A 13,041-nucleotide genomic window follows, 5' to 3' on the forward strand; every position below is an offset into this window, starting at 1 on the left:
ATGGAGAACTGACTGCACAACAGAGTCCAGCCAGCCCCTATGGACTTTGAAGTAGTGGACACAGCCCCTATTAACAACAGCAGCACAGCACAACACAGCCAGCCCCTATGGACTTTGAAGTAGTGGACAACAGCAGCACTACACTACACTACACTACACAGCCCAGCCAGCCCTAACTCCCACCCTCCCTCTTCACTGTTCACAGCCGAGTGAGAAAATGGCGCCGACGCGGGTACCTTATATAGGATCCAAAACCCGCGAGACTCTGAAGACGGGATGATGACGTTTTGCCTCGATTTCAGATCCGAGTCAGGCGGGAAAAGTCGAGCCTGATTCGGATCGGACTCGGATCGGGGGGGCTCGGGGGGGTTCGGATTTCAGAAATCCGAACCCGCTCACCCCTAATCTAAACTGTATAAGAAGACATAAGTAACTGGAAATAAATAATCCTACATAATCTCAGGGGGGGGGTTCGGATTTCAGAAATCTGAACCCGCTCACCCCTAGTTTTGCCAAAACCACCCTTCCGTGTTTTGGGTTCTGGATTTTGTGTTTTGCATCTGTATTTTTTTTTTTAAATAATAAAAACAGCTAAAATCACAGAATGTGTTTGTTTTTCTTCTCCTATGCTATTATTAACCTCAATAACCTTAATTTCCACTCATTTCCAGTCTATTCTGAACACCTCACACCTCACAATAGTGTTTTTATGTCCAAAAGGTTGCACCGAGGTAGCTGGATGACTATGCTAAGCAACACGAGTGGGCGGCACAAACACGTGGCCCATCTAGGAGTGGCACTGCAGTGGCAGACAGGATGGCAGTTTGAAAAACTAGACCCCAAACAGTACATAACGCAAAGAAAAAAAAGAGGTGCAAGATGGAATTGTCCTTGGGCCTTCCAAGCCACCCTTATGTTGTATAAACAGGACATGCACACTTTAACAAACCAATCATTTCAGCGCCAGGGTCTGCCACACGACTGTGGCTGAAATGATTGGTTCGTTTGGGCCCCCACAAAACAAGCTGGCAAATAATCTGTCCCTGCACAAACTGGCTCTACGGAGGCAAGATGTCGTCTTCATCCTCCTCATCCACCGATTCCTCACCCTCTTCAGTGTTGTGTACATCCTCATCCTCACAGACTATTAACTCGTCCCCGCTGGAATCCACCACCACAGGTCCCTCTGTACGTTCTGGAGGCTGGTCTCCCTGGAAGAGTTGGTAATTCATTTTTATGAACATCATCTTCTCCACATTTTGTGGAAGCAACCTCCTACGCCTTTCGCTGACAAGTGCCCCGGCTGCACTAAACACTCTTTCGGAGTACACACTGGAGGGGGGGCAACTCAGGTAAAATAGAGCCAGTTTGTACAGGGGCCTCCAAATTGCCTCTTTTTCCAGCCAGTACAGGTACGGACTGTCTGACATGCCTACTTGGATGCTGTCACCGATGTAATCCTCCACCATTCTGTCAATGGTGACAGTATCATATGCAGAGACTGTAGACATGTCAGAAATTGTTGCCAGGTCCTTCAGTCCAGACCAGATCTCCAAACTTGGTCCTGCCTGCCCTGCATCACCGCCAGCGGGTTGCTTAGGATACCTACGTTTTTTCCTGGCAGCCCCAGTTGCTGGAGAAAATGAAGAAGGAGCTGTTGACGTATCACGTTGGCTGGCAGAGCGGGCTGGAGGGCAGTGGACAATGCGGCGTGCGTGACCTGTGATGTCACGCCGCCGCATCTTTGCAGGTCTCTACCCGGTCACGCCTGAGTCTCCCAGAGGAGCTCAGCGGCCCTGGATGCTGAAGTACAGTAAAATGTGCCCGGTGGCTCTGACAGCCCGGCGGCACACTTCACAACCGGACACGGCACACTAGTGTGCCGCGGCACACCGGTTGAAAACCGCTGTCATAGGTGGATGTATAGGCTTGAATGGCCTTTTGCTGCTCCTCCATCCTCTGAAGCATATAGAGGGTTGAGTTCCACCGCATCACAACCTCTTGCTTCATGTGATGGCGGGGCAGGTTGTTTGCTGTCGCTCCAGTCTTCGGCACGCAGTCGCTGAATGGCGAAAGTGGCCAGAAATTTTTCGGGCCACCCAAAGCGTCTCCTACATGCCCCTGTCGCTTTTCAGAAAATTATGCACCACCAAGTTTATTGTGTGAGCAAAACATGGGACGTGCTGGAATTTGCCCGCACAATATTGGTGGCATTGTCAGATATCACAAATCCCCAGGAGAGTCTAAGTGGGGTAAGCCACTGGGCGATGATTTCCCTCAGATTCTCTAAGAGGTTGTCGGCAGTGTGCCTCTTACTGAAACCGGTGATACACAGCGTAGCCTGCCTTGGAACGATCTGGCGTTTCTGAGATGCTGCTACTGGAGACGATGCTGTTGTTGCTGCGTAAGGTGAAACATCTACCCAGTGGGCTGTCACAGTCATATAGTCCTTAGTCTGCCCTGTTCCACTTGTCCACATGTCCGTGGTTAAGTGGACATTGGGTACAACCGCATTTTTCAGGACACTGAGGACACTTTTTCTGACGTTTCTGTACAGTCTCGGTATTGCCTGCCTAGTGAAGTGGAATCTAGACGGGATTTGGAACCGGGTACACACTACCTCCATCATATGTCTAAATCCCACTGCACTAATGGCGGATACCGGACGCACGTCTAACACCAACATAGCAGTCAAGGCCTCAGTTATACGTTTTGCTTCAGGATGACTGCTGTCGTACTTCATCCTCCTCGCTAAGGACTGTTGGAGGGTCAATTGTTTAGTAAAAGTAGTGGTGTTCCTACTTCCTCTCTGGGATGATGAATGACTCCCAGCAGCAGCAACAGCAGCAGCGGCAGCAGGAGGCGTAGCAATGCAGGATCCTCCGGAGGAATCCCAGATAGGAGAGTCAGTCATGCCAGTGACATGGCCTGCAGGACTACTTCCGATCCTGACTAAGGAGGAAATTGACGAGGAGGGAGTTGACGGTGTGGTTTGCAGGCTCTTGGATACAACAGGACAAAGGGATTTAGGTGTCCCTGGACTGCTTACGGTCTTAGCCAAAGTTTCTGAACTTGACAGTAACTTTTTATGAACGCGCTGCAGGTGCTGTATAAGGGAGGATGTTCCTAGGTGGTTAACGTCCCTACCCCTACTTATTTCACCTTTACATATGGTACATATGGCAAGACAGTTGTTGTCCGGATTTGGATAGAAATATTGCCAGACCAAAGAGGTGGAATGTTTGGTCTTCTGCCCAGGCATGACCGTGATGGGCTTTTTCATCCCACGGACAACAACTGTCTCCCCCGGAGCCTGATTTAAACAAACTACATCACCATCAGAATCCTCCTCGCCAACTTCCTCCTCAGCGCCAGCTACACCAGTATCCTCATCCTGTTGTACTTCAACAGTGACATCTTCAATTTGCATATCAGCAAGTGGACTGTGGTGCTCCTTTCAGCACTTGCAGGGGGCGTGCAAATGGTGGAGAGAGCCACCTCTTCCTGTCCAGTGCTGGGAAGGTCGGGCATCGCAACCGCCACCACACTTGGACTCTCCTTAGGGATTTGTGATATCTTCTTAGAATGCACAGTTCTTCGCTGTGCTTTTGCCAGCTTAACTCGTTTGATTTTTTTAGCGGGAGGAGGGCTTCCATCGTCATGTGAAGCTGAACCACTAGTCATGAACATAGGGAAAGACCTTAGCCGTTCCTTGCCACTCCGTGTCGTAAATGGCATATTGGCAAGTTTACGTTTCTCCTCAGATGATTTAAATGTTTTTTTCAAGGTCATTTTCCTGAACTTTGTCATTTGGGATTGTATGTGCACTCTACTATGACATTGGGCATCGGCCTTGGCAGACGACGTTGATGGCATGTTATCGTCTATGTCATGACTAGTGGCAGCAACTTCAGCACTAGGAGGAAGTGGTTTTTGATCTTTCCCTATTTTATTTTTATCGGAGAAAGTTTGGTCCTCCATTTATGTTATATTGATATATACGTGCGGCTAAGGCGCACACAAACACAGAAAATTAATTTTTCTTTTTGTTGGAGACTAGTGCACTTTGTGGGTTACACCACTCTTTAAGAAATGAGCCAGCCGGCTCTTTACTTATGGGACACAGGCGCACGCTTGGCGCTGCTCCTTTGTTGATACATGTGCAGCTACAGCCCACACAATTCACAAAGACAGGAAAAAAAAGAATTTTTTATTCTTTGTGGAGTGCACTTTGGGGGTTGCACCACCTTTTAACAGACAGACGCACGCTTGGCGCTGCTGCATTGAGGATGCACGTACAGTGCAGACAATGCACAAACACAGAAGAAAATGTTTTATTTTTGTTGGAGTGCACTTTGGGGGTTACACCACCATTTAGCAGACAGACGCACACTTGGCGCTGCTCCTTTGTTGATGCACGTGCAGCCACAGTGCACACAATTCACAAACACAGAAAATATTTTTTTATTTTGTATGGAGTACACTTTGGGGGTTACAGCACCCTTTAACGGTCAAGCAAGCAGGCCCTTTACTTATGACACAGGCGCACACTTGGCACTACTTTGTTGATGCAAGTGCTTCTACTGCGCACACAGGCCCTGATTCAGACCCACTCGCAAGCGGCTGTCCGGCTGTCACGACCATCGCGGCCATCAAACTGTGCGCTCGTATAGGCTGTGGGTGGTGATCCACAGCTATACGAGCGTCCATGATGATGCTCCATTTTTATGGAGGGCGGCCCTTATTCAGAGCGTGCGCTCTGCTCAGAGCGTACGGCTCTGAATGAGGGTCACAAACACAAAAAAAAATATTTTTTTATTTTTTTTGGAGTGCACTTTGGGGGTTACAGCACCCTTTAATGGTCAAGCCAGCCGGCCCTTTACCTATGACACAGGCGCACGCTTGGCACTACTTTGTTGATGCACGTGCGGCTACTGCGCACACAATTCACAAACACAAAAAATATATATTTTTATTTTTTTTGGAGTGCACATTGGGGGTTACAGCACCCTTTAACCGTCAAGCCAGCCGGCCCTTTACCTATGACACAGGCGCATGCTTGGCGCTACTTTGTTGATGCACGTGCGGCTACTGCGCACACAATTCACAAACACAAAAAATAATAATTTTTTTATTTTTTTTGGAGTGCATTTTGGGGGTTACAGCACCCTTTAACTGTCAAGCCAGCCCGCCCTTTACTTATGGGACACAGGCGCACGCTTGGCGCTGCTCCTTTGTTGATGCACGTGCAGCCACAGTGTACACAATTCACAAACACAGAAAATATTTTTTTATTTTGTTTGGAGTGCACTTTGGGGGTTACAGCACCCTTTAATGGTCAAGCCAGCTGGCCCTTTACCTATGACACAGGCGCACGCTTGGCACTACTTTGTTGATGCACGTGCGGCTACTGCGCACACAATTCACAAACACAGAAAATATATTTTTTTATTTTTTTTGGAGTGCACATTGGGGGTTACAGCACCCTTTAACCGTCAAGCCAGCCGGCCCTTTACCTATGACACAGGCGCATGCTTGGCGCTACTTTGTTGATGCACGTGCGGCTACTGCGCACACAATTCACAAACACAAAAAATAATTATTTTTTTATTTTTTTTGGAGTGCATTTTGGGGGTTACAGCACCCTTTAACTGTCAAGCCAGCCCGCCCTTTACTTATGGGACACAGGCGCACGCTTGGCGCTGCTCCTTTGTTGATGCACGTGCAGCCACAGTCTACACAATTCACAAACACAGAAAATATTTTTTTATTTTGTTTGGAGTGCCCTTTGGGGGTTACAGCACCCTTTAACGGTCAAGCCAGCCGGCCCTTTACTTATGACACTGGCGCACGCTTGGCACTACTTTGTTGATGCACATGCAGCTACAGCCCACACAATTCACAAAGACAGAAAAAAAAAGATTTTTTTATTCTTTGTGAAGCGCACTTTGGTGGTTACACCACCTTTTAACAGACAGACACACGCTTGGCTCTGCTGCATTGAGGATGCATGTACAGTGCAGACAATTCACAAACAAAGAAGAAAATGTTTTATTTTTGTTCGAGTCCATTTTGGGGGTTACACCACCCTTTAACAGACAGATGCACGCTTGGCGCTGCTCCTTTGTTGATGCACGTGCAGCCACAGTGCACACAATTCACAAACACAGAAAATATTTTTTTATTTTGTTTGGAGTGCCCTTTGGGGGTTACAGCACCCTTTAACGGACAAGCCAGCAGGCCCTTTACTTATGACACAGGTGCACGCTTGGCACTACTTTGTTGATGCACGTGCTGCTACTGTGCACACAATTCACGAACACAAAAACATATATTTTTGAATTTTTTTGGAGGGCACTTTGGGGGTTACAGCACCCTTTAACGGACAAGCCAGCCGGCCCTTTACCTATGACACAGGCGCACATTTGGCGCTACTTTGTTGATGCACGTGCTGCTACTGCGCACACAATTCACAAACACACAAAAAAAATGTTTTTATTTTGATTGGAGTGCCCTTTGGGGGTTACAGCACCCTTTAATGGACAAGCCAGCTGGCCCTTTACTTATGGGACACAGGCGCACGCTTGGCGCTGCTCCTTTGTTGATGCACGTGCAGCCACAGTGCACACAATTCACAAACACAGAAAATATTTTTTTATTTTGTTTGGAGTGCACTTTAGGGGTTACAGCACCCTTTAACAGTCAAGCCAGCCGGCCCTTTACTTATGACACAGGTGCACGCTTGGCACTACTTTGTTGATGCACGTGCTGCTACTGCGCACACCATTCACAAACACAAAAAAAAATATTTTTTTATTTTTTTTGGGGTGCACTTTGGGGGTTACAGCACCCTTTAACGGTCAAGCCAGCCGGCCCTTTTCTTATGACACAGGTGCACGCTTGGCGCTACTTTGTTGATGCACGTGCGGCTACTGCGCACACAATTCACAAACACAGAAAAAAATATTATTTTTTTGCACTTGGGGGGAGCACCCCTGATGGACAGAGCACCCCCTGGACAACACTACAGCACCCCATTAGGACTGGGACACTGCACAGGACTTTGGAGTGGACACAGCCCCTATGGACAAATGACTGCACAACACAGTCAAGCCAGTCCCTATTGACTTTGGAGGAGTGGACACGGCCCCTATGGACAACAGCAGCACAGCACAACACAGCCAGCCCCTTTGGACTTTGGAGGAGTGGACACAGCCCCTATGGACAACAGCAGCACAGCACAACACAGCCAGCCCCTATGGACTCTGGAGGAGTGGACAAGGCCCCTATGGACAACAGCAGCACAGCACAACACAGCCAGCCCCTATGGACTTTGGAGGAGTGGACACAGCCCCTATGGACAACAGCAGCACAGCGCAGCACAGCACAGCACAACACTACACTACACAGCCCAGCCAGCCCTAACTCCCACCCTCCCTCTTCACTGTCCACAGCGAAGTGAGAAAATGGAGCTGACGCGGGTACCTTATATAGAATCCAAAACCCGCGAGACCCGGAAGGCGGGATGATGACGTTTTGCCTCGATTTCAGATCCGAGTCAGGTGGGAAAAGTCGAGCCTGACTCGGATTGGCCTCAGATCGGGGGGGCTCGGGGGGGTTTGGATTTCAGAAATCCGAACCCGCTCACCCCTACTTTGTAGTGGCATTTGCACAGAGTCACAGAGGTGTGACCGCCAATAGACGCAGCCATGGCTGCTCCTGCGTCCACCACTGAATCAGACCCAAAATTGTACTTTCTACTACAGGTAATTAATTATACCTACAGCAGTCACATCCCCCTTATATCTGAATATGCTAACTGATACTCATATGCATCCAGGATTTCAGCTCTAGGTAGTAGGGCCTTATCACTAAAAGGTTAATATTGAAGTCTATAAGTAGATAAAACACTACCTGGATGTTATTAAATGTATCAGTCGTATATCCACAAAGAGAGAAAATATGAGAATGCCACTTGACCATATCACCAGGGCCGGCTCTTGGGGTGTTTGACCAGTGTGGGCGAACAGGGGCCCACCCCATAGAGGGCACACCTTCTCCCAACATCCCGATTTCACTGTCCCGCTGTTCCACCCTTGGGCCAAAGTGTCCCGCGTGTGATCAAATCTGGAGGTTATGCACCCCCACCGTCGCAGCTGTGCCGTGGTGCCGGACCCCAGAGCAGCGGAATGGATACTGCGCGCATGCGCTTGGCATCCATTCAGTGCCAGGAGAGGGCTGGGGGAAGCACGGCTAGTGACGGAGTGCTGGGCTCTCCCCCCGCTTGACATTACACGGGAGGCATGCCATGCAGGCACGCCCCAAATAACGCCACTTAGGGGGTGTGGCCTATGGTAATTAGGCCACACCCACATTTTTGGCCACGCGTGGCTCAGCCGTGCACAACTAGAGGTGCTTTACACAGAGCCGGCACAGGGCGCGGCTATCCCTGAAGCCGGCCCTGCATATTACCATGTAATAATATCTATTAATGAATAAATGGCTATATGTTAAGTAGCAGTCTGTGTTTAGTTGAAGGTGATAAACAGTTAAATAGAGTCTATACTTGTTGGCCGATGATGCTGTCGTTGGTGCACATAAAGTTGCAGAATCCTAAAGCTATGGTTACTGCATATAATAAGTCTCTGGGAATTGATAAAAATTGTTCTGTTAAAGTCTCAGTGAGGCTAATTTATTCCTTTGCACTACTTAGAGAGTATGAACTGCTATTATCCGTGCTGCTCTATATAAGTATCTCTCTCCTAAAGTATTGAGGGCTTACCACGGTCCATCTCCTGTTTTCTGAGAAATGAACAGTGTAGCTGCTGTCTTAGTAAATAAAAGTTACTTGTCACTCCTTAGCCTTGGACACTTTTGAATTAACTTGTCTGTCCTGAGATAACCCTTATTAGGACTTATAGTGGTAGTTCTGGCTGGTCTCACTATGCTGAACTAGTTTTCCTTTCTACAGTATGTGAGTACAGCTTGATAGGGTAATATGCACTGCTACTAGTAGTATATGCAGGGTGTAAGCAGGGGAAGCAATCGGGAAGCCGACTGCCTAAATACCAGCAGCCGGCTTCCCGACTGTCTTATCCCGGCATGGGTGAAATGCCGGGCGTCTAGATGTAGACGCCCGCATTTCCCCGACGCCGGGCGGCGTGAGCGGACAGCTGTGGGAGGGGGGAGGGTTAGGTTTAGGGCTCCCGGGGGGGGACTTAGCGTTAGGCACCCCCCCGGGAGGGTTAGGGTTAGGCTAGGGGGAGCGAGGGTTAGGGTTAGGCACCCCCGGGGGGGACTTAGGGTTAGGCACCCCCCCGGGGGACTTAGGTTTAGGCAGCGGGGAAGGGGGTGGTTAGGGTTAGGCACTTAGAGGGGGGATTAGGGTTAGGCACTTGGGGGGAAGTTAGGGTTAGGCACCCCTAGGTTAGGTTAGCAGATACTTACCTAGCCACGATCAGGATTTCCAGCGCTGTCGGGCTTCCGCTGCTTCGCACTCTGCTCCTGTCGGGCTGCCGCTGACAGGAATCGAACCACCGGCCATGCGGCCGGCGGTATATCATACCCATTCCGTAAGCAGAGTACCGTGTTCAGTGTACTTACTGTTCTCTTTACAGACTCATCAGCAGGCTGCAGGCTGACAGCTCCAGCTGTCAATCAGTAGCAAACGAACCTCCTTCCTCATTGGAAACTCCCCGCCCAGGAGGGAACAGCTTAGCCCCGTCAGACAGGCCCTCCTCTCCAGCAGGCTGGCCTCCACACCTTGTCACCACCCTCCACTACCGTCACAGCTCCTCCCCGGACTTTTCTCTCTTTCGGCGGTTAACAGGAACACCTCTCTGTCTCAGGTAAGTGTGCTGCATCTCCCTAATTTCCGCATTCGCTCTTCAGTCAGCACTACACTTAGGGAGTCTGTTGCAGTTCAACTGTCTTCTCTGCTGCACATAGCGGCTCCTGCCCACCGGACCCATGCACAGAATGTCAGGCATCCAGAAGTTCTGGCCCTGGAAACCGCATGCTAGTATAAAGTCTTATGGTGCTGGCTACTGAAGTGGAGTGGCAATAAATTGTCAATTTCCCCAAAACAATTAGCATAAGTGCAGAGTCCAATATTTTACATTAAATGCAAACAGCCGCCTTTAATACAATAAATTAATGCTCACAAAGCTGCTTATTACATAGTGTGGCAGTTCAGAGCATGAAAGATGAACCCAAGAGATAAAGAACAGACTTCTCTTGTTTAATATGTATCTGTTATAGTTCTTTGGAGAAAACATCTTTTCTACAAGTGCAAGAAGCAAAGTAAAAAACTGCACTTTTATATAAGCATTTACCATTGTTATATAAACACTCATCAAGGGCTCTATTTATTAACATTATTTTTACTAAAATAAAGTGAAAAATGGTGTTTTCACACCCTTTTCACATTATTTTAGTTTCACCTAAAGTTACTAAAGGGCAATTGGAGTAGAATTCGTAAAATTCTACTCCAACCCCTAATTATCACTTATTTTTAGTAAGCAGATAGCATTTCCCATAATTGTAATGGGAAATGTGATCTGGCCAAAGTGAAAAAATATCTAGGGAGGCCCTGTGATAATAATGCCACCGAAGCACCGATCACCGGAGGTAAGTGTAATTAAGGGAGATGGGGTCGCGGGGGGGGGGGAGTCGCGGATGTGGGGGCGGAGCTTAGTGGCTGGGCACTTATCATGGTATTTTTTGCGAAAATACTGTGATAAGTGTGTGGAGGGGATTTGCAGGGACAGAGCTTTATCGCTGTGATATTGCCTGAATTCGCAATGCGAATTCAGTCAGTAATATCACACTACAATCTGCATTACAAATGCGGATTGTAGTAAATAGAGCCCCAAGTCTGATAATCATATTGCAATTGTAAGCATACCACTGTGATTAACTAGTCAATTTAATTCTTATCAATCATTATCTGCTGCCAGAAGGGCATCAGATTTAGATATATAGTACTCATTAAACACAGGTACACAGTGCAAAAGAAGTGCTCTGAGGCAGGGTGTCATGTGATTAGGGTAGAGGTGTGGCCCAGTTGGTTCAGGGTAAGACCACATTGCCAGAGGAGAGTTGCTGGTATGAAAGGTAATAACTCAGTCCATAGCGGGTACAGATGTAAGGGTGTACTACTGGTATAGGTAACACAGACATTTACCTCCCAACTGTCCCGCATTCAGCAGGACAGTCCTGTTTTTCTGGGACTGTCCCGCTGTCCCACCAGCGGGCCACAGTGTCCCCCGGTGGGGGGGGAGATGGGGAGAGTACATACCTCTGCTCTGCCACTGCTCTGCATAGCAGAGCAGCGGGTGTGCTGTTTACCAGTGTAGGGAGAGCCTGGGGGCTGCCCAGCATCTCGGAGAGTGCTGGGCTTGCCCGCTATAGTGACATTAACGGGGGGTTGCCGCGAGACTCCGCCCCGTTTTCATTAAGCCCCATCCATTTCAGATAATCCCCAACCCTTTTCAGTCGGCGCGAATTTGTCCCTCTTCAGCAAGCTCAAAAGTTGGGAGGTATATGCATTCAGTATATTTTATAGAACACACAATTAGAATAGTCTAGACAGTTCCAAGTTCTATGCACTTACAGTATAGGCAGTAGAAGCAAATGGTCAGATGGGAGTATGGTCTGGAACTTAGGGTTCTAGTACACAATGCAGACAGAGTAATTAGGAGAGCACTGATCAGCAGTTAGCTAATGAACACACTAAACAATCTAGCAAGATTTGCTAGGTCTGACCTCTTTTATTCGCCAAGATGAAATGTCTAGCCAGAACTGCCGTTTACACAAGAGAAGTAGCTATGATAAGTGTATCTCCCTCACGATTGGCCCAGAGCCACGGATTATTAAGCTCCTCTGACATGGAGGGAGGAGAGCTCATGATGATACATTATATACATGGGTTGGTCAGATTATAAAGGAGCATTTCCTGGATATATTTACTAAACTGCACGTTTTTACCAGTAAAGATGTTTCCCATTGCAACCAATCAGATTCTAGGTATTATCTTCTAGAAGGTACTAGATAAATGTTAAGTATAATTTGGTTGGTTGCTATGGGCAACATCTCCACTTCTATAAACCCGCACTTTAGTAAATATACTCCATGGTGTCAGGAGATACATTTTCACATCCATATACAGAAAATAAATTCTGTATTAATCATTGTGTAACACGTACCAGAAATACCAGATTTATCTGATCAGCTGCCCCTGCGGCCGTAACTATGCAGGAAAGACTGAATGGACCTTTAAGGAGAAGATGGCCGTTCACTGGTCCACTTTTAGACAGGCATTATCTTTTGGTGTAGCAAACATCCAGTCGCAAGACACTTTTACAGTGCCTCCCACAGTTTGGTCACTCTGCAGTATCGTATAATTGACCACATACCCAGTGGCGTATCTATAATGGGTGCAGTGTGTGCGGGGCACACAGGCCCCCGGGTCCAGGGGGGCCCCGTACCGCGCACCCTGCACCCATATTATTTTAAACTTACCTGTCCGTGGTCCCGCGGCGGGTGTCAGCGCTGCTCAGAACAGGAGTCTACTGCGCAGGCGTGATGGTCATTTTTCCGGTGTTATATGCATGCGCAGTAGACTCCGGGCACACTCTAGTGCCCTGAGTTTACTGTGCATGCACAGAATGCCAGAAAATTGCCGCCACGGCCATTTTCCTGGCGTTCTGCGCATGCAGTAGACTCCGGGCATACTCTAATGCCCGGAGTCTACTAATGCTCGGGTGGCTGGCCAGCCGCGTCAGTCGGCTGCCGGCCTCTGGGGGAGAGGAGGGGGCCTCGCATGGGGAGTGCGCACGGGCCCCCTCCTTTCTTAAAACGCCCCTGCACATACCAATGCCTAAGCATGGTGGCAATCGTTCCCTGATGTTGCTCCAGACTGAGAGCAAATGGATTTATCGTTTAGACACTTTATCTCCCAGAGACCTTAATTAGAACTTAGATCTCTCACGCTTTTTGTGACACACTGACTAGTGTTTTTTGTATGATATTGCACTGTGT

Source organism: Taudactylus pleione, unplaced genomic scaffold, assembly GCF_031769625.1.
Source record: "Taudactylus pleione unplaced genomic scaffold, aTauple2 ptg000054l, whole genome shotgun sequence".
NCBI lineage: Eukaryota > Metazoa > Chordata > Amphibia > Anura > Myobatrachidae > Taudactylus > Taudactylus pleione.